Below are 26,164 nucleotides of genomic sequence, written 5' to 3' on the forward strand. Positions count from 1 at the left end.
AGCGAGCATTACTGCCTGAGCTCTGCCTCCTGTTAGATCAGCATTGGCGTTAGATTCTCAGGAGAGTGAACCCTATTGTGAACTGCACATGAGAGGGATCTAGGCTGCACGCTCCGCTCCTGATGAGAATCTAACTAATGCTTGATTATCTGAGGTGGAACAGTTTCATCCCCAAACTATCACCCCGAGCCCACCCTGTCTGTGGAAAAATTGTCTTCACAGAACTTGTCCCTGGTGCCAAAAATGTTGGAGACCGCTGATCTAGGACATAGTAAACATGCAATAAATGGCAGCCACTCTTGTAGCTATTATTCTAATCTGTACAAATGGTTGAGTATCCACAAAAGACCTAAAGTAATGTTTTTGCAATAAAAAGAGAGTACACAAAATTAGATCTAAAAATCATAAATGAATTTTCCCAGTAGACAAAAAACATTGATAGTCATAATGTTTCTTTACATTATTGAGATAGTAAAAACAGTATGCAGAAACAAACGAATGAGAGGCAGAAACAAGAATCATCCGCCATCAACATTCTGGAACATTCACTTTTTAGGACAGTCCTCTGACCTCTGCTCGACCCCACCACTCTTTGCTGTCCCGTGATTTTTCCATATAGTAAATAGCATGTTATTTCGGTTCTGCCTGGCTTTTCACATCAAGAGTTAATAATCGGAGAACTCAAGGTTTAAAAAGTATGGTTACTCTAAAAGAAAAAAAGTGAGAGAGAGAGAAAAAAAAAATGATACCATAAGAAAACTGTTTTTCATGGCCACATAACACCAGCAATAGAACACTAATGGTTGTTAAATCCTACAAGTGAACAGATTATTGAAAATTTCAAAGTGGCAGCTTTGATTTGAAGATTCACCTCATTGACTATCTAATTCATTCCTAATGACATAATCATTGGTGAACAGTAAACGCAATTCAGAGGGTCAGAACTCTCCTATTAGTCATTAGCTTTTATATCCAGAGTACTGTTTTACTACTGAGCCTTGTATTTTACTATTTAAAAGAAGAAAGTATCACAATTTTTAAGGTGATGATAATTAAAGTGCCGCCACAAACTGCACGTGGTTATTATAGCACAAGTAGCTATTTGAGACACACACAAAATACATTTAAATCTGTTTCACATACAAGAAAATTTCTCAAATAAAACTCAGCTAGAGATAAATTAATTACCTTATTATGTTCCACAAGGAAAACAAGTGTTAGATACCCTGCTGCATTGTTTGTGGTAAGCAATCAATATTTTACTGTCTAACCATATTTAACTTTACATGCATATTTAAATCCCTTTCTACTAGGAATTCTAATACAATACTCTAAGCATAACTCATGGCCATATTCAGGTGAATTAAAGATTCCCTGAAATACACAACATGAAGGAAGTAGTATTTCATCTGCATCTGTTTCTCTTATTTATTACCTAATCCTTCAACCCCCAATTCTCCCTACAGTTCTTTATTAATTTAAACAAAATATGTTCAATTTGACTTTTCTTAGTAAGGCACAAATCTGTACACTTACCCTATCACAAACCATTAATAAAGACCAAAAAAATTATATATAGTGAATACTTATATCAAAATCGGTTTCTAAAATGTTATGAGACTAATTAAAGAATTGTTCTTCCTTGTACTAGGCTCCTTTGAAAGGTTTGCTTATAGATTCAAGCAGTTCAAATATTGATCTGTTTCCTGTATTCTGGAGATGGATGGGACAGAACTGTAGTGTTTGGCTTTGCTATAGTTAACCTGAAAGCTTTTTAAATGTGCCTGAGAATTGGTAAGTGGCAAGTTCAAGAGCTCTTTAAACATGGGAGATGTCGTCATACCTACTGTTTGTTTGGTTTTTTTTAAATTTAAAATTTGTGATCAATGCCTCTATATTTCAAAATCCAATCATGGAGCTAATGCTAAAGAAAGCATAGTGGTTAAACAGAAACCATGCATAATGATGATGCTGGGTCCATATATATATTAATGTGATGAGTCCTAGGAAAGGGGAGGAAGGGAAACCTGCCTTTTGTGTCAACTTGAAGTTACTGGACTTGATTTATCTTATTTTGCAGTTTATAGGATTAAAGAGTAATGTTCATTTTGCCCTTACATTTAATGTTTAAATTTAATAAATGTTTTCATCTTCGTGTCCATATGTCTGCTACTTCCCTTTCTCAAAATTTCAAAGTTGAATATTCTCTTAGAGCTTATTTCTCAGTAAACTCAAAAATTTACACTAATATTGTATATTTCCAAGGGTTGCCCACAAATTCACAGAGTAAATCAATAAGTCAATGTCCCTTACTGTATCCATCCCAACTGTGCACAGAACCCTCCCCTATCTCATCTGGAGAGACAGCAAAGAAATGAAAGGCAAGGTTTCCATCTAATGAGGTTGAGTGGACTTGGCACCCCAATATGAATGCAAGCATTTATCCAATCATATTAGTAAAAATGGACAAGTTATTTGATGAACAGGATAGCTCTGAGCAATGTCATCATATAATATTAATTATCATATTTTATAACCCCTAGAGGCAAAGACTGGCCGTTTTGCAGACTTTTTTCCCAAGGGTTATAAAGTTCTCAATCTAGTGCTTTTTCAAAAAAAATTAAAGATATTTTTATTGGAGGAGTAAAAGAGAAGTGTGGAGTTTAGTCAGGGCAGGAGGTTACTCTTTCTCTTTTTCCATGTCTAAAAACATACAGGTACGGATTATGCCAAAAAGCCTTCAGTAACAATTCATTGTCAATCCTAACCTAGGCAATGCTCACAATTATCAGATTTTGTAATTCAAAAATAACTGTAACATATTACATGAAATTGAGTTCTTCTGAATTCTCAACTATCTAAAATTTTTAGGAGGAAAGTGACCCATCAGCGGTGTTTTTTCACGGCACTTGAAATAATTTCTCAGTCCTTTATCCTTTATTTACAGTAAATTTTTCTTTGTTTGCAATAACTTCAGCAATGAAGATCATGAATAAGGGAAAATGCATACCTTAAATTGGAATCTCTCATCATCCTTTGCCAAAAAGCCTCTAACATCTGACCATATTCTATGGACTTCTCACTTCCCACCATAAATTTCTGACCATAATTCTCCATCTCTCTATAACTCACCATCTCACTATAGGCTCTCTAATCTACACATAATGGTAACTCTTAATATTTCCTCACTTTGAATTAATCCAATTAACTTTAACCCTTTTGCTGCCCCATCTGGTTTAATCCCACTTTGCTAATAAGTGAGACCCGGATATTGCCTGAAAAGTTATAATGAGTCCCAAGAAATGTCCAGGTAGGGTTCTAACAAATTTAAAATGAGATGCAACTCATTTGAACCATTTTCATAGAGCTCAATAAAAAAAAAAAATCACATCACAGTCAAAATTGTATCGGTAAGTTATTACTTCAATGCTCCGTCCATATCTCTTGGGATCGTTTTTGAAGAAATGCTCTCGAACTACTGAAACACACTTTTGTGCATTCTAATGACTGAGACGTTCAGGAGTATGAAAGTCCAGCTCTTTTGCCATAAGTTTTGGAAAAGCTGCAGTTGTAAAACAAGAATTGATCGTCATAAAAAGGAATAATCAGAAATGATAAATTTTGGCAATTAAAAATATAATTGCCACAAAAAATTTGATAGAAAACATGGGGGGTGGAAGAAGAGAAAATATCCCAAAACACTGAGAAAAAAAAAAAAAGAAATGGGAGACAAACAAAGAATCAGTTGAGGAGATCCATGAGTGAGATACAAGAAGAAACTAAGAAAATAAAGGAAATAAAACATTGGAGGCAAATTTCCACAGCTGAAAAATGACAGAAGCCATGAGATTAAAGGCAACTGCAAAGCGCCTAACAGGATAACTTTAAGAAGAGCCATCTCTAGGGATAATTTGACATTTCGGATCACCGAGGACAACACGAAGATCCAAAAATAGTCACCTAAAAAGAACAGGTTATCTATATAGGAAGGAGAAGCACAAAGACATCAGACCTCTCATCAGCAACATTAGCTGCTAAAAGATAATGGAGTAACCCTTTAAAGTTATGAGTAGAAATTATTTTGAACATAGAATTCTATTCATGCCAAAATAGCAAGTAAAGCCAAAACAAATACATTTTTAGACAAAAAGTTTACCTCCATCAGTCCTTTGTAAAAAGTAACTTGAGGCTGTAAACAGAAACACAAGAAACAGGAAGACACAGAATCTAAGAAATATTATTTCTAAAGCAAAAATTCGGTGAACCCATACCCCAGATGGAGAGCTATGCAACAAGACTAGAGTACGGTTGTTCCAAAGTAGAATGGGAGGCCAGGAGGATCCAAGAAAAATGTCTTCAAAAAGAAAGTATATTTTATTGCAGTCATTTTAAAATAAAGGAGCAGGTTGAGCTTAGCAATTAAATTCAAACATATGTTTATTTTCTCATGGTGAAGAGAGGGAAAGAATGTCAATGGAAGCTCCAAGAAAAATTACTAGTATCAGAAAAAAATTATTCAAATATTAAACAAGTAAAATATGGCATGAGTTTGAACAATTAAGCTGGGTAAGGACATTAAAGTGGAGAGAAAATACATGTAGTGGATATTTTCACTGAGTGGATATTCACTGTATTGGATATTTTCACTGATATTTTCAAGGCTGACTCACTTATCGCCCGGCTGCTGGCAATAGCAGATGCTGACTGCTCACATCTTTGTTCTTGGCTGGGAATTTCTCTCATCCTCAGGGAACTGTCTAGCCCCAAGGTTTTGTTCCCTGTAGAATTGTCTAAGATCTCAGTTGCAACCACCATGCACATCAGCTCCTTCCTCTGCCCAATCCTGTCTTCCTTACAATGTCTCCTTCCTCAATTCCTTGCAATCTTTCCTTTCTCACTTCTTTGTGAGTGAATCTCCCAAGAGCACTCCCCATGCAATTCTCCATCTCAGAGTCTGTTTTTAGGGAACCCAATCTAAGACACATGTATAAAGTCACAAAGGTGGAAGGGGCATGGGCATTCAGAAGATTGCACACAATTCTCTATGACTGAGCAAAGGATTCATGTGGAAAGCCAGAAAGAGAGGAAATTAAAAGACATGTTATTTTTGAAGCAAAAATTCAATGAACACGTATCCCAGGTGGAGAGCTATGCAACAGGACTAGAGAGTAGTTGTTCCAAAATAGAATGGGAGGTCAGGAGGATCCAAGAAAAATATCTTCAAAAAGAAAATATATTCTTTCCTTTTACCAGTGAGTGAAGGCCAGTGAGTGGTGAAGTATGAGTACCACACTATGGAATCTGCATGCAAAGCCTAAGCTGTATGACCCTGATTAGTTAATCTCTCTGAACCTCAGTGTCCTCCTCTGTAAAATGTCCAAAAAATCATCGGCTCTTGTGAGAAAAATGAGATAGTGTCTATGAAAATGCTTTGTGATGAGATTCAACTGTAAATTATTATTAACAGACATCAGCCTATAATGTTTGAGCATGGTTTCAGGCCTGATAAAGTAGGCTGACTGTGAGTCTATTTATAAGAACTAAGAGAACTTCATCCTAAGGGAAAAGGGAATCAGATATGCATGACAGTCTGATAACAGTGGTTATTGGAGGAGGGAGTGATTCTGAGTTATGAGTTGTCACCTGGATTTACTTACCCTACCCTCACTTTCCTCCACCCCCAGTCTCCATGAAATTCATTTGTGTTTGTGGTGATGGGGGATGGGGGAGAAGGGAAGGGAAAGAAGAAAGAATCAGGGAGGGAAAGCTATGGATGAGAAAAGGGAGAACTATTGCAGTAGAGCTCTTTAAGACAATTGGCACAAATAGCTCTGCTTCATGGTATAACCCAAAACTGGGAGAGAAACATTCTATCTGCTTCTGCCAGGAATATCATGTGGCTCTGGCACCCTAAGGACTCCAGAAAGTATGAGGCCCCATTGCCACCTAAGAACTCCCATGCATCAATGGTAGTGATGCTTAGCAACAAAGGTGGAACCATAAAGGGCAGCTTGGCTGTGGGCCCAGTGAAATGTCAGAGGGGTGGAGGCCTAAGCAGAAGGAGGCAATGGAAGAAATGGTAAGAATATGGGGGCCATATGTGGTACTCATCAGAAACCATGTGGGACTCTCAACAATAAATGCAGGACCTTTTCCAGAAGTAAAGGTCTTGCAATTACAGATGAGAGGAAAACCAAAGAAATATGTGTTGTTACTGTTAATGTCATGCCATTTCAACCAGGACTTATGTCGCCTAGGGAAACATAATAATTACTATTATTATTTACCAGATAATAACAATCTGTATAAGAAAATGCCCTTCATTTCTTACTTACCATTGCCTAGCCTAATCCCCTGCAAAAATAAATTTATGACTACTTCATTATATCAGGTTTTCCTAAAATTAGAACATAAAAGATATTACATTAAGGCCTCACTAATGGCACATCAGGTTCACTATCAAAGGATGACTAGTGAATTAAGTGAAAGTCCAAAGATGCTGGAATGTCCCAGAAGCACTCAGACATCCATGTGTATCATCTATAAATGTATCTAAAAATTCCTCTGGAATTGATAATATTTCCCATCTGCAACATCTCCTTGTGGGGGTAAATGTCATATGCTACTACCCTTTGGGTAAACAGTGTATCTCTCCCTGAGCCTGTCTAAAACTCTAAAGAGTGTTATTTATCATCAAGTGTGTCTTTCCACAAGGCATACTGAGTATCCACATTTGCTAATCATTCACAGCATGCCCTGAGCTGCACTAAAACCTGGATCAGTTTCTCCTGTTCAGCTGTAGTGGGTTACAGCTGATGTGGTACTTCCTTCTTACTGATGTTGCTGACAACAGTGCGCATTGACCTCTGTTATTAAAAAAAACAACAAATAAAATTTTGTAATCTAACCATATTCCCTGCAGATTCAGAGAACACATCGAATTATTTATCTCCTTATCAATAAAGTATTTGTCTGTCCCAAGCAGAACTTCTGCCAGTGAAGTCTCATCTGTATTGTTCCTGACTAGACATCAGGATTCACTCGAGTTTGCGGTCACTCTTTTCAGAAAGTTCAGATTGAAAAATAAGTAAATAAATAAATCATAAATTTAAAGTTTGGAGAATTGTTTTTGTTTTTAGGGTCTAAGGGGAGCTTTCAAATAATTACATAAACCAAAAATGTTTTTAAAATAACATTTTCTACGTCTTTTTTTTAGCTGAGAAAAGTCCTAATTATTCATTCCCCTTTAACATGTCTTTGCAAAAATATCCGAACTAATTTCTTGTAATAAACACAGCTAAACTCATGGTTCTTTTCAGATTTTTTTTTCTCTCACTAAAAATTTTCTTAAATGTGGAACAATATTATTGTCCTCAACTGTAACAGGATCTATTTCTTTTGTGTCTTTTAAGCTGTTTATCATTTGCTTCTCTATTTCAGATGGAATTAATCTTCTACAAACAGATTATGCTCTAAGATGTTTTACAGCTAAAAGCTCCATCAAGACTTTTTCACAACTTGTTAATGGAACAAAAAGCAACCAGGTAAGTGCATTCCAGGTGCTGTAATAAATGCTTACCACTGCATTCATTGAAGGCATCAGTGTTGTTTCACAGACATCTAGGAAGCCTTTTTGTTTCATATATCATTGAAATATTCAGGACCTTTTGTATGAGCCAGAGATATTCTTAGAGTGTTTAGCATCAATAGCAATGAAAACTGGCATGACAACATCTTAAGCAATCTAAAATATTGTATGGGAGTTCCTGCCTCCCTTTCATTGTAGGGCTACTAAAAATAAATTCATTTCATCATCCCTTAACCAACACACACACACACACACACACACACACACACACACACAACCACCACACACACTAATTGCCACCGCTTAGGCAATTTATTACTTTTAGGGCTAAATTCTGCCTTTTTCTTTGACAGAGATACTATAACTAGATTTAATGCATAATGAAAATTTTAAATTTCAATTGACTTATACCCGGTGGATCTAAAACATCAATTAATTGAACATATTATGCATTATGTGTGACTTCAACTCAGAATATTTTACAATGGAAGATCCTGCTCAGCGACAGCTTCTTATTGGCAAAATAGATAAGTTCCTATCAAAAGAAATGAACTTGGCCTTAGTGAGACTCATTTCTCTACTTCAGGTTGATCAGGCCAAGACTCTTGAAATCATCCATAAGTTCTCTCTTTCTTTCACACCAACAGCCCTACTTTAATATAACCAGAATCCATTGTCTCCCTATCTCAACAGCCACCATCTGATCCTAGAGTCTTCAAGCTGGTCTCCCACCTTTCCCCTTTACTCCTCCATAAACTATCCTCTACCAAAAGCCAGAATGTTCCTTTAAAAACATAAGTCAGAGCCGGATGCAGTGGCTCATGCCTGTAATCCCAGCACTCTGGGAGGCCGAGGTGGGTGGACTGCTTAAGGTCAGGAGTTTTGGGCCAGCCTGATCAACACGGTAAAACCCCATCTCTTCTAAAAATACAAAAATTAGCCCAGCATGGGTGGCAGGTGCCTGCAATCCCAGTTACTCAGGAGGCTGAGGCAGGAGAATCGCTTGAACCTGGGAGGCAGAGGCTGCAGTGAGCTGAGATCACCCCACTGCACTCCAGCCTCAGTGACAAAAAGAGAGAGACTCCATTAAAAAAAAAAAAAAGTCATACTATGTCACTCTTCTGCTTCAACATCTCCAGTGGCTTCCACCTCACTATGAATAAAAAGCCAAAGACCTTATCATGGCCCAGAAAGCCCTTCCTGGGCTAGGACCCTATTGCCTTTCTCACCTCATCTTCTATCACCCTTTCCCTAACTGATTCCAATCTAGCCACACTGGCTTTCTTTCTGCTCCTCAAATACTCTATGATACCACCTCCTATTCTTTCCTCACGCTCTTTGCACTTGAGATACTCTCTGCCAAGAATAAATTTCTGCCAGATATCCATTTGGTTGGCCTTCTCACTTACTTCAGAACTCTGCTCAAGTAGCACCTTATCCGAGAGGTCTGCCCACCATAGAAAAGAGCTTATATACCAGATCCAATTTATGTGCCTCCTCAGATTCATTTGTCCTACCTGTTCCCAGACATCAGCCATTTGCCCTACTTCCTAGATGGAGTAGCTCCACCAAATGCAATTAAAGCTCTTCAATTCTTGTGATCAAACCGCTGGTTGACACCTTCATCTGCTCATCTCTTAGCTCTGCTGGCTGAGTTGGCTTTCCCTGTGAAGAGAGAGTCAGCCCTCTACAGCTCCTGAGTCCAGGTCCAAACCAACTTGGGCCATGAAGGTTCTGGCCTCCCCAATAGCTTCCCAGAGAGACCAGATAACACAAACCAGAAGTGGAACATCGTGTTAGGAAAGCTTTGATCGGTGAGAAACAAAAGATGGGAAGAAAGCAACATAAACTGCCCTCCTTTCCTCCCTCCAGCAGACAGTTTTAAAGTGTAAAGCTCCATATAGCCTCTCTGGAAATGTCCTTAGTGATCAAGCAGCCAACTATTCCTTCTGGGGCTGTGACCAAATGTGCCACCTTTTATTCGCTTCCCTGATTTCACTGCTTTATGTTCCCTTTTCCCCTACTTTGGCTGCCCTGGAACCTCATCTCCTAAAATTTTTAGGACATAAGGTGTATCTCAGGCTCTGTGTTTTAGGGAATCTAAGATATGCTTACACACACACACAATCGAGCTATACTCAAAACCCTGATCCTGCTTTATTTCTCTTCTCTGTTTATCACTTATCTTTGTGTCTATTGCCACCAGTAGAATGTAAACTCCATGAGAGCAGAGACTATTTCTTTTGCTCACTGCTGTTTTCCAATGCCTATAACAGTGACTTGCACATAGTGGGCATTTAATAAATATGGGTTTAGGGTCAGGCACGGTGGCTCACACCAGTAATCCCAGAACCTTGAGAAGCAGAGGCAGGGGGCTTGCTTGAGGCCAGAAGTTTGAGACCAGCCTGAGAAACATAGCGAGACCTCATCTCTACAAAAAAAATTGTTTTTAATTAGCTGGGCAGAGTGGCATCCACCTGTAGTCTTAGTTACTCAGGAGGCTGAGATGGGAGGATCACCTGAGCCTGGGAGTTCAAGGTTGTAGTGAGCTATGATCCTGTGACTGCACTCTAGCCTTGGTGATAGAGGGAGACCCTGTCTCTAAATATGTGTGTGTGTGTGTGTGTTTAGACAATGAATAAATGAGAATTTTGTTTGCCTTTGTGGAATTATGCACCATTTTACATTCAAAAAAACAGAAACTTAAGGAGTTCAGGTTTTTATTCATAATCTACTTTTCTATATCAATGTTTCCACATGGAGTATTTCCTGATCTTCTCACTCTCCTAAATTTCACCTAACTTCATTGGTTATCTCTCAACTCAAAGTTCAACTCCTCTTAAAACCCACTTTCCCTAATTAGGCTCCCTAGTGACATAAGTATTTCCTTCCATAACAGTCATTTTTTTTCAATCCCCCTAGATAGTGCAAGTACACCCTTAAGAGTATACTTTATGCATTTTACCCATTCTTACAGACTGCATAATATCCTAAAATAGATTCAGAATGTCTTTAGCCCTTTCTCTACCACACATCTTCTCAGAGATACACACAAGGCTGTTCCCTCCCACATCTAAACCCCTCCTGCTAATCCTGTCAATAATAACTACTAATTGCTGAGCACATACAATATGCCAGGCAATCTGGTAGGCATTTGATCCTCACAAAAACCCTGAAAAGTATAAAATACCTTAAAACTCACTCATATTGAAGTGTTTGGGTCTTACTATATTCTCCTCTGAGTTATTAGGCTGGATGAAGCTGACTTAGTCAACAGAAATGAATCAGTCTGGCACAACTTTATTCATCAAGGAGCAAGTGATTCCATGGGAAAAGCAAGCCTACCTCCTTCCTTATACTCCTCAGTTTACAGTCCTGCCCAAATCAGTGATCCATGGCTTTGTAACTCTCCTGGAATGACTCCATGAGAATACATCCTATCTCTTTATGTAATTTAAAGCTCCTTGAGATCAGACATGTATTTTATTTCTTGGTTGTTTCTGGAAAACTGTACTGTTTCTTGAATCTATTTACTACCCCTGGTGTAAACTCTTGATCAAACACACTATAAGATAAAATCAGTAATAAGAAATTAGCCTTAAAAATTCAAAATTATCTAGAAGACCATTTAAAATATGGATTTAGATATATTTTCATTAACAGTTTCATCCTATGTGTATATTGCATCTTGACATATTGGTTAATGATTATGGTATGCATATACAGATCTTTAAAATAATGGTAATGATAACATGAACCAATCACAATTAACAAACTACTTCAAAAATAAGAAAAAAGAGAAATAATATACTCTAAAACATAGACACAAGCCTGTGCAATTTTTCAAAGATGTTTACGTTAAGTAAAACTCAACTCTTTACTTTAAAAGCCTTCACTAAACATGTAAAGTTTCCTTTTTTTTTTTCAGACAAAGTCTCGCTCTTGTCCCCCAGGCTGGAGTGCAATTGCGCGATCTCGGCTGACTGCAACCTCTGCCTCCCAGGTTCAAGCAATTCTCCTGCCTCAGCCTCCTGAGTAGCTGGGATTACAGGCGCCTGCCACCTGTAATTTTTGTATTTTTTTTAATTTTGTATTTTTTTAAGTAGAGACGGGATTTCGCCATGTTGGCCAGGCTGGTCTCAAACTTCTGACCTCAGGTGATCTACCCACCTTGGCCTCCCAAAGTGCTGGGATTACAGATATGAGCCACTGTGCCCAACCGTAAAGTTTCCTTTTAACAGTGAAAATCAAAAGGCTACATTTTATTATGAAATTCTAATTTTTTGCTTCGGTGAATGTTAAAATAATACATGCAAAATAATTTGGTACAAACTAAAATGGACACCTTTGTCAACAAATACAGGATTTTTTTAGCCAGTTTAAAATCTTTCAAACAAGGAAGTTCAGTGGAATTTGAATCCATTTTCATAAGATTTATAGAAACCATTCCTGAGATTTTATTTTTAATCAAGAATTTGGACAAATTCTACTGTTTTACAAAGTTTGTTATGTAATTTGAATGGGTCCAAATATTTCTTTTTTACCAAGTCTCATCATATGATTTTCACTAGGTTGTGTTTCAATAATAAAATGTATGAAGAACTGCACTTGTTTCAAACAGCCAAAGGTAAGATATGCAGATAAGATGTATTCCCAGGAGTAAATAACTTCTTTAACAGTAAAGCTGTGTAAGTAACAGAGCGAATCCTTTGACCAAAATTTTAAAAGGATTTGGCTAAGTTTCCTGAGACAGATCACATGTGACATCCTGCTATATACAGGCAAGCATTTGCAGCTAAGGAACTGGAGCCAGAAGTGCACAAAATACTGCAAGATGTCATCAGTTTAGTTAATTTTATGTTTAAAAAAACTTTAAAATAGTTAATTTAATTGTTTAGAATAAATTGAGAGAATAAATTAACCTCTCAATTTATATTTACTTATGGATGTATTTTCTACAGCACAGAGGTTTGCTTGTGGCAAGGTATTAAAAATTAGAACTAAAAACGTATATTTACAAAATAGACAAGTGTTCCAAATATGCTAACCTTGTCTGTGATAACGGGGCTATCCATAGCATGCATGCTACCTCTCAAGTATTTTTTTAATATTAATAAACGTGGTGGAGCAACTGGCTTGAGCGATTGGAAACAAGATGCAGGACCCCAACGCAGACACTGAGTGAAATGACGTCTTACCAAAAAGGACATCTTGCCCCCCAAGGAAAGTCTGAAAGAATTGGAAAAGGAGGTGGAAGAGGAGCAGCGCATCCTCCAGCAGTCAGTGGTGACAACACATAAAGATAGGGCTTTGAAAGGGCTGGAAGATCATGAAGATAAGTTTAATGAGGAGGATGAACGTGCTATTGAAATGTACACACGGCAGAGACTAGTTGAGCGGAAAGCATCTAAACTGAAGAATACATTTGGAGAAATTTTGGAGATCTCAGGAAAGGATTATGTTCAAGAAGCTACCAAAGCTGGTGAGGGCTTGTGGGTCATCTTGCACCTTTACAAACAAGGAATTCCCCTCAGTGCCCTGATAAATCAGCATCTCAGAGGACTTGCCAGGAAGTTTCCTGATGTCAAATTTATCAAAGCCATTTCAACAACCTGCATACCCAATTATCCTGATAGGAATCTGCCCACGATATTTGTTTTCTTGGAAGGAGATATCAAGGCTCAGTTTATCGGTCCTCCGGTGTTTGGTGGCATGCACCTGACAAGAGATGAGTTGGAGCGGAAACTGTCTGAATCTGGAGCAATTAAGATGGACCTGTAGGAAAACCCTAAGAAGCCGATTGAACACATGTTGCTGTCCTCAGTGCGGCGCTCCGTCCCCATGGGGAGGGACAGCAATTCCGAGGGTGACTGAGGCTGCAGCTGCTATCACATGCCGAACTGTCTTGTAACAAATTGTCTGGATTTTTTAAAAAAGGAAAAAGCAAGAACGAATCCTTCTGGTTTTTAGCTTTGTATAAATTATGTTTCAAATCTTTACATTTTAGAAATAATCATTGCTGGAATTGTTAAATTTTTTGGAACTCTTTTAATTATAGTATTTCCTCTAAAAAATTAAAAACAGCTATTGGTACGGGAAAAATAAAAAATAAAAAATAAAAAAAACTTATCCCTTCAAGGTGAAAGTTAATGTTTCAATAATGAATTACGAAAGAAAAAAAAATTTTTTTTTTTTTTGAGACGGAGTCTCGCTCTGTCGCCCAGGCTGGAGTGCAGTGGCGCGATCTCGGCTCACTGCAAGCTCTGTCTCCCGGATTCACGCCATTCTCCTGCCTCAGCCTCCCGAGTAGCTGGGACTACAGATGTGATTTAGATGCAAAAACAAGATAAATGCAATCATCATCAATTTTTTTAAATCTCCTATTAGTACATTCTAAAAAGTTGGAAACAAGATTTTTAAACCAGTTTAAAATTCTTCTAAACAAAAAATTTCAGTGGAATTTGAACCCATTTTAATAACAATAAAACAACGGTAATATTCCCTAATTGTCTGTAAGAACTACTGATTGACATCAAAGAAGACGGAAATCTACTAGCCAAATTTTAACATAAGCATTTTCAAATTTGGTGAATGGGAATTACTTAAAATAGCCAGTAACGAAATTCTTCCATTTGGATTTATGCATCTTTGTGAGACATGTTTTTTACTTGCAAAAACCATTACAACAAAGTGCTGAAAAGCTGAATTGAGAAACACATTTGAATGTTTTAACAAAAGTTAAAGAATTTTTTTAACAAAAGTTTGTAAAATAGTGATGCATACTCAAATATAATTATAATTTTAGTGAGAACAAAAACTTCTGTACTATTAATAATTTAAATAAAAATAAAGCAATGATTATCATTAGCATAGCTTTTTTTTTTTTTTTTTTTTTTGAGACTGAGTCTCACTCTGTCACCAGGCTGGAGTGCAGTGGCACAATCTCGGCTCACTGCAACTTCTGCCTCCCAGGTTCAAGCAGTTCTCCTGCCTCAGCCTCCTGAGTAGCTGAGATCACAGGTGCATGACACCACACCCAGCTAATTTTTGTATTTTTAGTAGAGACGGGGTTTCACCGTGGTGGCCAGGATGGTCTCGATCTCTTGACCTCATGATCGGCCCCCCTCGGCCTCCCAAAGTGCTGGGATTATAAGCATGAACCATCACACCCAGCCAGCTCAGCCTTTAGGGTTATAATTAGTATAGGTTTTATGATATACATAATAGATATTGACATGGTAGTTTGTCTATAACTTACAAATGAGTAAAAATACATATAGTGAGGATACACACTCAAAATTCTTCTACTAATGGGACATGCAAACAAAACTTTTGGAAGGCAGTGCTATTTGTGATGTATTTTGTGAACCCACAGCATCAGTGTAACATGTGACATTGTTGGAAATGCAAATTCTGGGGCTCCACCCTAAACCTACTGAATCAGAATCTCTGGGAGAGGGGGACAGGAATATGGGTTTTAACAAGATCTCAAAGTGATTATCTAAGGCATGATACAGATCTAATCAAGACACTCCTCTTTAAAAGCTGCCTGCTGCTTATGAAATTGAAGCAGCCTTCTCACCATATCATTTAAAGGCTTTCCAAATACAGCCAAGCCTCCCTTAAGGGCCTGTGTCCATGACTCCTCACCACGTTGGAAGCCCCAGGTATTCTTGGGTGCACCCTTCTCTTCTCTCCTCTTTTCTTCACCTGGAATTTCTCCCCAGTCCAATTACATCTGCTTAACCAAAACCTTTACAGTATTCAATGCCTACCTCAAAAGTTACCTATTCTAAGAAAACTTGCAAAATCTTAGTGAAAAAAAAAAAACCTACATATTTTTCCCCTGTTCTTTTTTATAATGCCCATGACATCTTTTTTGTTCATTTCTCCCTGGGCTGTATTGCATTGTGCATTATAACCATTTGCGTACTTATCTAATTCCTTCTAAAGATTGTAGGCTCCTAGAGAGAGACTTGCTTAATCTTTCTTTATACCTTAGCTTAGCACGGGCCTGGAAGGCTCTAATTGCTAGATACAGAATTGAAATAAAATTCCACAACTGAACTCAGCCCACATTGTCTTCTTCCTTTATCACTCTATTGGGAACACTACCTCATCATGAAGAACCTGAATTTCTCGAGAACTTTCCACATACTTGGGTCCTCACTGGCTTTCTCTTCCCCTCAGATTGCATTTCTGAGTTGCACAATCTCTTCTGATCACTTAGTCATGACTGCAATTTAAACGCTAGAAAGCAAATGATGATTTAAAAAAAAAAAAAAGATTGCCATGTCTGAGGTCTTACCAGTGCCAGATACTGTACAAAGTGCTTTAGATGATTATCTCATTCAGTCCTGACAAAACCTCTATTTGACGGACATATTACCACTCCCATTTTACCAGATGAGGAAACTGAGGTGCAGAAAGGGCTGCTAGAGTAGTAAGGCCAGGATTGGAATCCAGGCTGGCTAACTACAGAACCTGCAAAATCAACCTCTCCATTACCCTGCTAATAGAAGATACTACTCCACAGCCATCCTTATATTAAATCCAATCCCTAGCCCTCCTAACCACATGAAAAAGCACATGCATTAGAGTCAATCTTGATGACAATATAAAAACTATGATTTTACTATGTAAATTCAATTTAAATCTAGATCAAAGAAATCTAAATTACTCTTCATTTAGGCTGTAATCTCATATTCCAAAGCTTAAATGCTTATAAGAAAGCTTTATCTAATTTAAGATTACTAGCTCAAATATAAGTACAGACTTAATACTACTTTTCCTCTAAAGTAATCAGTACAAAGAGTTCTATTCTTCCCATAGTAAAATATGTCATAGAACTTGAACTACTAGGCAATCACTATCTTTTCTTTATAAGAAAAAAAAGCTTTTGAAATATGTACCATAACCTCTGAAAAATACAATTATCCTCCCAAAGAAATTAGGCATTTTTTTCTGACAAAAACTATGGGCAATTGATCTATAGTTCTTTTCTTCCTCAAAAAATTATTGTATATTGTGTAATGATCATTATAATTAAAAATTAAGATGGCTTGCAATAATTCCACCATTCTTTGATTCAAAATCTTTATAAAATATTGGCATTTTCCAACATTTATTTTTCCTGTCTATGTTCCATTTAAGGCCAAATTTTCAAACCCAGCTGCCAAATTACACATATAATTACTGCATTTGCGCACAAAAATGTGATAATTGCTTACACAATTTCAGAGGCCAGCTTGAGGCTCCTTTCCAAATTTGTTTTACATGTACAGTGCGGTGTATGTAGTTTTATATGAAAATTGGAAAAGTAAAATTCATGGTTTGTCTGGGTGATGTGTGAAAATGGATACAAAATAAAGCCTTTCTATAAATGCCTGGGCCTGTCTTCATATTTTCTCCCAATAGACCTTTATAAAAGTCTTATAGAGCAGCTCAAACTTCAGCTAGTGTTGGAGCAATGGCAATGAGAGGGGATGATGCCTGGTATAATGCCTTAAATAGTTCAAGTGCCCATTTTGTTGATCGATATATTGTCATGAGGCATTCTTCTGTCTATAAACTGCTCCCATCAATCTGGGCAAGAAAGATAAAGGTAATATAAGGCCCGCAATCATACAGTCAGCCAAGATGACACCAGCTTCAATAGGGCAGAGTAGTTGAGCACTGGTGGCTGGGGATTTACCCTTCCAACTTTGCCTGACAGTTGATTTTGCAGCTTGGCAAGCATGCACTATGGATATAGCTCACAATGGGTATTCCTAGTGGAAGCTTTGGTTCAAGAAAAGGCAAAGAAACAAGATGTAGCTAGTCAAACACATTAGTGAGATGATCTAAGATATTTTTGTTTCAAAACAAAAGTGGGCGGAAAATTTTGGCCAGTTGCACATGAACCAATACCTATTCTCAAAAGATCTACTTTCCAAACTCAGGGATTATGAATCTGATCTCTGACTATTACCAAATATCTGACTACAGAACTGACCAGAAGCAATTAGGTAAGAAGCCTATTAAATACTGAAGGAAGTTCTATTTGAGAAATCTCCAGCTATTTTCCATAGAGGTTATACTAATCTACATTCCCACCAACAGTGTAGAAGTATTCCCTTTTCTCAAATAACTAACAACCCCCCTCAACAACCCCCGTAACTGGGCGTCTACCCAAAGGAAGAGAAATTGTTATATCAAAAAAACACCTTCACTCTTACGTTTATTGTAGCACTATTCACAATAGCAAGGTCATGGAATCAACCTGTGTATCCATCAACAGATGACTGGATTTAAAAAAAAAAAAAAAAAAAAAAGGTGCTATAGAGTGCTTGCAGTGCGCAGGCGCAGGGCTCTCTCCTTTTATCAGTCGGCAATGCCCGCTGGGCCTGTGGCTCTGTGACAGCGGCGGTGGCTGGACTCTGGCACCATGAGCGGCTTCAGCACTGAGGTGCACGCTGCACCCTTCTCCCTGTAGTACCGAGTCTTCCTCAAAAATGAGAAAGGACAATGTATATCTCCATTTCATAATATTCCAATTTATGCAGATAAGGATGTGTTCCACGTGGTAGTTGGAAGTATCACGCTGTCTAATGCAAAAATGGAGATTGCTACAAAGGACCCCTTAAACCCCATTAAACAAGTTTAATGTGAAAAAAGAAAAACTTCGTTATGTTGTGAATTTGTCCCCGTATAAAGGATATATCTGGAACTATGGTGCCATCCCTCAGACTTGGAAAGACCCAGGGCACAATGATGAACATACTGGCTGTTGTGGTGACAGTGACCCAATTGATGTGTGTGAAATCGGAAGCAAGGTATGTGCAAGAGGTGAAATAATTGGCATGAAAGTTCTAGGCATATTGGCTGTGATTGACAAAGGAGAAACTAACTGGAAAGTCATTGCCATTAATGTAGATGATCCTGATGCAGCCAATTATAATGATATCAATGATGTCAAACTGCTGAAACCTGGCTACTTAGAAGCTACTGTGGACTGAGTTACAAGGTATAAGGTTCCTGATGGAAAATCAGAAATGAGTTTGCTTTTAATGCAGAACTTAAAGATAAGGACTTTGCGATTGATGTTATTAAAAGCACTAATGACCATTGGAAAGTATTAGTGACTAAGAAAATGAATGGAAAAGGAATCAGTTGCATGAATACAACTGTGTCTGAGAGGCCCTTCAAGTGTGATCCTGATGCTGCCAGAGCCATTGTGGATGCTTTACCACCACCCTGTGAATCTGCCTGCACAGTACCAACAGATGCGCATAAGTGGTTCCATCACCAGAAAAACTTAATGAGATTTCTCTGGAATACAAGCTGATATTGCTGCATCATATTCATCTGGATGGGAAAAGTAGTAGCTTTTCAATGCTTTAAATTTGTAGAACTCATCTAACTAAAGTAAATTCTGCTGTGACCAAGCCAATATACTCGGAATGTTATCTGTTTAAAGCATTTTTCAAATCTCAACTAAGATAACTTTGAGCACATGCTTAAATATCAAAGCAGTTGTCATTTGGAAGTCATGTGTGAATAGATGTGCAAGGTGAGCACATATTGGATGTATATGTTACCATATGTTAGGAAATAAAATTATTTTGCTGGAAAAAAAGTGGCATATATACATCATGGAATATTATGCATCCATAAAAAAGAATAAAATAATGTCTTTTGCAGAAACATGGGTGGAGCTGGAGACCATTATCCTAAGTGAAATAACTCAGAAACAGAAAATCAAGTACCACATGTTCTCACTTATAAGTATCTCTTTAAACAGAGGGCACATGTAAACATGGGCACAAAGATGGAAATAATAGACACTGGTGAATCCAAAAGAGGGGAGACTGGGAGGAGGGTGATGGTCAAAAAATTACCTATTTGATACAATGTTCACTGTTCAGGTAATGGCTACACTAGAAGCCCAAACCCTACCATATGCAATACGTCCATGCAACAAACATGCACATGTACCCCCTGAATCTCTGAAAACAAAAAATAATTGAAGGACGTTCTCCTGCCAAAGGCACCCTGAAAGTATCATATTATCCTCCTCAATGGCTAGTTGAAATAATCATAACTAACATTTCCTGAGCACTCAATATATGTTAAATAATGTTCTAAGAATTTTGCATGCATTAATTTCCTCTTTGCATGCTTACTAATTTTAAGAGGTAAGTACTATTATTGTCTTTGTTTTACATCTGAGGAGACTGAAGCACAAAGAGTTTAAGAAACTTGTTGAATGTCATACAATTAAAAAGTCCCAAATCCAGTATTAGAACCCAAACTTACAATTAAAAAGTAGCAAATCCAGTATTAGAACCCAAGTATACAATTAAAAAGTAGCAAATCCAGCCGGGCACGGTGGCTCACGCCTGTAATCCCAGCACTTTGGGAGGCCGAGGCGAGTGGATCACTTGAGGTCAGGAGTTTGAGACCAGCCTGGCCAATACGGTGAAATCCCGTCTCTACTAAAAATACAAAAATCAGCTGGACATAGTGGCACATGCCTGTAATCTCAGCTGCTCCGGAGGCTGAGGCAGGGGAATCGCATGAACCTGGGAGGCAGAGGCTACAGTGAACCGAGTCTGTGCCAGTGCACTCCAGCCTGGGTGACAGAGTGAGACTCTATCTCAAAAAAAAAAAAAAAAAAAAAAGTAGCAAATCCAGCATTAGACCCAGGCATTCTGACTCCAAAGCCTTTACTCTTAATCCTAATAACATACTGCCTCCCAGACGGAGCCAAGGAAAAGAGTGGGCAAAGGATAGCCTCCTAAATACAAGACCTTGAGCAGCCAGCATGACCATCCAAAGAATTCACTACTGTACTCTAGTCCCCATTACTTCTGTCCAGCAGGAATGATACTGTCATAGACTAATGGCTACTGTGGGTTGTTTCCCACTCTTCTCTTTTCCAAATGGGATTCTTTTTTTAATTAAAGTTATCCTGTTCTTTCTTCATCAGTTTATATAGATTGTGTTATAGATGGATAACATATTATTAACAAAAGTCCCTAAACTATGAGAAGTTTCAGCCAGACATGAAGAAGAGGATCCCACATCACCCAGAGAATCAAAAGGAACTTGGAGCTAACACACTAAATCTTGAGTTGTTTCTAGTAGGAAAACATAAATGTTTCTGAGAGTATGGACAGGAAGAAGGATTTGTATGGGTACTGGATAGCCAGTACCCATTGGTAAATTAGTAATTTATCCAGCAACCTATTCCCCCTTTCTAAAAATATCTACCTCTTTCTCAGATGGTTCATTGGCTGTGGGCACCTGAACCTCATGGCCAGTCCAAGAAATGAATGAGTCCTGATTAGTATGCGAATCAGAATAATCTTACCTTATCCTCACATCGACCTTGACATGACAACTAGCTTAAGAATGGTCAGTAACCCAATCCTACACCAATCAGTACATAGTACCTATTCACCATGATTGGTTCAGTTTAGTCCAAACAATGCAATGAACAAGGATTTTGTTCACTGGTCGGGGAAAAGGTACCACAAAATCAGTCATGGAATGAAGCTGGACCTGGGTAGTAGAGTGAAAGAGAGAAGAAAAAAATACTAAAACTCGGTCCTTGGTGATATCACTGAACAAGATCAACCAATAATGAAACTCTTCCAACTCCTGGACTTCTGACTATATGAGCCAGTAAGTCTCCTTTTCTACTTAAGCCAGTCTGAGTTTTGCTTTCTGTTGATTAATGGGTCCCTGAGTTCAGCAGAGGGTCTCAGGGGCTGAAACCAGACTTCTGAGGGAGCTCCAGCCTCTTCCTAGAGGTGAGTATCTCTGGAGATGGAGCAATGGAGCACTTCTACAAGTGCTAGAGAAACTATAAACTAAATTTAGTTGCTGCTATAGAAAGGAATTTCTCCTGCTGAGGTGAAGTAGCATCATTGGAGTGACATTCAAAGGAACAAGCAGCAAAGCTAGAACAGTAAGAAACAAATCCCTTTTTCCTCCTCCAACCTTGGAGTCACCCTGAAGTGCCTCCTATTAGCAAAGCTTAACTGGGATCAGCTTGCAAAGCAGAAATGTGGTTTGTAGAGTCCCAGTTCTACCATCACAAAGCAGGGGGCAGATTTGGAGCTTAGAGATAATAACTTAAATACTATCACAGAGCAGTTCATTTTTACTGTGTGGAGGAGGAACGCATAGTCAGACTGTCAGAGAAGATAAAAATAAAAATAATCCAGTTCCTACAAGACGTCTCCCATGCTTCTTACACCACCACCTATAAAAGCTTTTTGAACACTGTGAAGTATCATTTAAGGAAAGGTGCTATGGTTATTATTTCTTCTGGATGACAGATTTGAATAGGTCTTCCCTAACAGCTTGGGTGTGAAGAGCTGACCTGTTGACATCTCAGCAGCCATATTTGTATATGAACTCTTACTTGCCAGAAACATCATAGTATTTCTGTTCCAACAGAAATGTGAGAATGCTTTTTCATCAAGAAACGTCCTAGGCATTGTGATTTTTCTCCATAGATATTTATGGAGCCATCATTTGAACATCTCTATTTTCTCAGGGTGCTGAAGGAGAAAATGTTGATTATAGAATATTCTGAAAACCACCCAGTGTGTATAAAGCTAATAAAAAGACATATTGTGGTCATGGTAGGAGTTTCAAAAGGTAATAATTGTGGCTTCACTGTGCCCATATGTTTGGCAGTCTTTCTTTTGTATAAAATGTCTGTTCGTTCCATTGTCCACATCTTTGTTGACTGAGTTAGGACAGATTTAATAAGAAAATTTATATTCTTATACCAATTTTGGCAGCTCTAATGACATAAAAGTCTTTCTGATGTTTTTCCTAGGGCAGTCAAAAGCAGTGGCCAACCAGAAACAGCCTTCAGAAACTTCCTTTAACTGCCAGATTGGAAGATCAGCCTTAGACCAGTGCTTTAAACTCCAGTATTTCTAAATGAGACCTAAAGGATAGGTATATCCTTTAGGATATAACTTGATGGCTTATTCTGTAAAACTTCTTCAGGATAATTGGGGATGTGCAAATCAGAGGGGAAAAGTGACAATCATCTTAGCCTCTCACAAGCCTAGAAGTGACATAAAAGGCAAAAAGAAAAAGAAAGAGGCAAACCTATTTCTAGATCTAAGGGTTAACCTAAACCTCTCCCCAAAAAAGAGGGATAATTTAAAGTGGTAAATGCAACTCAGTCACTAAGCAAAGTCATGTCACATCCATTCAATGTCCTACACATGTGTAGTTCACAGAATGGAAACATATAATAAACGCCTGAGAATTTAAAATGCTTCATCACAACTATTGCCCAAGTGGCCCATGTTTGGTTGAGAGGTCAGTAAACAGGCAGCAATAATTAAAAGTGTGGGCTCTTGGACCGAGTTGCATAAATGCAAAACTGGATGTTTCTTATTAATAAACTCTATGATATTGGGTAAATTATTCAACTGTTTGTGCCTCAGTTTCTAATTCGTAAAATGGGAGGATAATATGCCTACCTCAAATTAATTGGAGAAAATAGAATGCCACAAAAATACAGTGGCTTAAAGATGATACAAGTTTTTTCTCATGTGGCAGTGGATCCAGTAGTGGAGAGGTTCTGCTCTACTCACCCATTCACACACCCACGTGCCCTCCATCTTGTTACTCTACCTTCCCCTAGGTCATTGTCCTCATCTTCTTTGTGGAGGTTGGGTCATAGAATTCCATCTCGAAGGAATGGAAATAGAACACTGACCCAGGACAAAGGGATTTTCCTTTAAGGAGGTGACCTATAGTTGCACTCAACATTTACACTCACATATTGGCCCTAACATGTTCATGTGCTTCAAAGGATGCTGGGAAATATAGTGGCTAGTTGGAAGTCCATGTGTCCAGCTCTATTGTTTTGAGAAAAGGGAGAAATGGATTTTAATAAGCAAGGAGAGTCTGTCATCCTACCTCATAAGGTTGCTATGAAGTAAATGAGATAATGCGCTTAGAAGAACTGAGACATTTAGTGAGTGTTCTATAATAGCTAAATATTGGTATTGCCAGGTTAACAAGCTCCTCTTTCTCCTTATTTCAGGTACAATTCCCTTTTTAATGTTAGCCATTTGACTTTCTTTGGCCAATGAAATGTTCATGGCAGTGAAAAGTATCGTTTCTGGACAGAAGGATTAATAGTCAGTATGCCATTCACCCTGTTTTTGTGTTTGTTTCTCTTTTTGTTTTGTTTTGCTTTCCCCTGCCATGGTAATCATGGAAGCACTTGTCAGCCTGGATCCCTGAGTAAATACGATGAGAAAGGGCCACCTGAAAACTCACAGATATGTAACATGAACAAGAAGTCACTGAGATTCTAGAATTGTTTGTTACTGCAGTATAACCTAGCTCATCTTGACTAATACATGAAGGCCCTGGGACATTTGTCAGAGAAGGAATTTTAGAAGGCTCCTTCACCTTAGAGTTTTGGAATGTCAATTAATATCATTAAAAGTAAACATGAAAACTGGCTGATAAGCTTATGCATCCCTTAGCTACTGTGAAATCATAGTTGATTAAACTGAGATACCATAGGTGTTAATGACTATGTATGCAAGACAAACCAATTTACGTGGGCTTGATATTATACTGTAGAAACACGTTCATTGATTGCAAAGGTCTTCCTTCCAAGACTGCATCTGAAAGCAAACTGACATTTAGAATCTTCTGATTCACCTCCCCTGAAATAGAGAAGATTGCCATCTGGCCACAGCTGTGAAAATGCCAACATCAAAGGGATAGGTCCTGAATGGAAATTCAGGCCCTGTGAAATTTTTTCATTTCCTTGAATTTGGATTTTAGTATTTCTTCCAGATGAATCCAGTATTAGCAATTCAAAGAATATCATGTAGCTGTTAAAGGTTGTATTCACCTGCAAGAACCCAGAGAGCAGATAGTGTAAGTAGCTTGTTAGGATGATAGACATAAAACCATTGCAGCTATTACTTATGATCGTTTACCACATTAATTAGCAAGGTATTAAGTGTTCTACCCACATAATCTCATTTAATCTTCACATCAGTCTTTTTAAGGCAGATACTACTAGTAGTCCCATTTTACAATTGAGGAAACATGAGCTTAGAAAAGTTACGTAGACATTTATTTTCTTGCTCATGTTACATGCCCATGGGTTATGTAAAATGACTAAAGTCAGCAGTCCATGAAAGGAGTAATTGGAATGTGAACTCAAGCATATGACTCCAAAGCCCGTTTGTTGAGCCAATAAGCTGTACCTCCAAGTGAACATAACAAGTGTTAGAACTGAGGTTCGTACAAAGATCTGTGGGAGCAAAGAAACAGCAAAGTACATAGATTAATCAAGGAAGGATTCATTGAGAGTTAGATTCCTATTTGATAGGAATTTGCCACATAGAAAAGGGGGGAGGACATTCTAGCAAAAGAAAAAGTTGTACTTCTCCTAAACAGCTGATTTATTATTAGTATTATTGTCACTGTGACTCTTAAAACTAACCAAATTTCCACCTTTACATTGGCTGCCAGGGAACTCACAGTCACATTTATAATACTTCTTCAGCAACTATATGGAACCTAATGATATAAGCATTTGTATAGCGACCAAACCTTTATCAGAATTCCACACCCACTTTTTCTCTTTATCTAATTTTTTTATCTTTTTATGTTTTATCCTATATTATTAGAAATCTTTTATAAATATCCTCAGATTCAGATTTTTTTTGGAACAATGAGGCATATAGATAAATAAATTCATTAATAAGAAAAATAAATGTTTTTCTTTTTCTAACGTCTTCCTCAGATTCATTTTGTAACAATAAAGCAAAAACATAAATAAATAAATAAATACAGACAGACAGACAGACAGTGCTTTTCCCATAACAAGGCCATGAATTCCTAAAATATAGAGCATCCATGTATCAGGCTAGCAAAACTTCAAAATTTAATAATACCATCTGTTGGTAAGGCTATGGGGAAATAGGCAATCTCATACAGTGCTTGTGGAAATGTAAGTTAATAAACTTATGGAAAGCAATTTGGTAATAGCTATCAAAATTAAAAATTCATAAGACCACTGACCTGGTATTTTCTCATTTAGATATTTATCCTAGAGATATACTGGTACCCATACAAAATGACTATGTACAAAGTTACTCTCTTCAGCCTCATATCTAATAACAAGATACTAGGAAGCAAAATTAACATCCAATAAAGGAATGGTTAAATAAATTACTTTTTTCAGTTCTCAAACGCTTTTAGATCTTTGAAATGCTCATGGTATATAGACACTGGCCTACAATGTACGATGATCAAATTGGCCCTAACAGAGCCAATAAGCTCAATCTTCATTCCACTTTACCACAGTGCCTTATTATACTGCCAGGTCATTTTCTGCTGCATATAAGGAAAGAAAATAACTTGCCAGTAAATAAATATCTGCATTGTTTTCATTCATTCAATGCATTCATTCATTATCTATCAAATACTTACAGCACCTACTCTGTGCCAAGTACTCTAGTAGGCATTTTTTAGGTCACAGATCCAATATGCATATATTTACAGACCACACGGATTACTGAC

General features: G+C 37.7%; 1 long non-coding RNA gene and 2 pseudogenes across 1 annotated transcript in view; all 3 read left to right on the forward strand.

The window, feature by feature from the left end:
* The window catches only part of LOC129033314 (uncharacterized), a 32,623-nt gene extending 9,594 nt beyond the window's left edge, over positions 1 to 23,029 (forward strand). Inside the window, exons 2-4 of the long non-coding RNA XR_008501571.2 lie at positions 7,441 to 7,544; positions 12,160 to 12,215; positions 22,425 to 23,029. This is a non-coding gene — a long non-coding RNA (uncharacterized LOC129033314). The remainder of the gene's footprint in view (positions 1 to 7,440; positions 7,545 to 12,159; positions 12,216 to 22,424) is intronic.
* Positions 12,744 to 13,462, forward strand: LOC129033312 (phosducin-like protein 3; annotated as a pseudogene).
* Positions 17,982 to 18,916, forward strand: LOC129033313 (inorganic pyrophosphatase-like; annotated as a pseudogene).
* Positions 23,030 to 26,164: the final 3,135 nt, after the last annotated feature.

This window comes from Pongo pygmaeus, chromosome 2 (assembly GCF_028885625.2).
Source record: "Pongo pygmaeus isolate AG05252 chromosome 2, NHGRI_mPonPyg2-v2.0_pri, whole genome shotgun sequence".
NCBI lineage: Eukaryota > Metazoa > Chordata > Mammalia > Primates > Hominidae > Pongo > Pongo pygmaeus.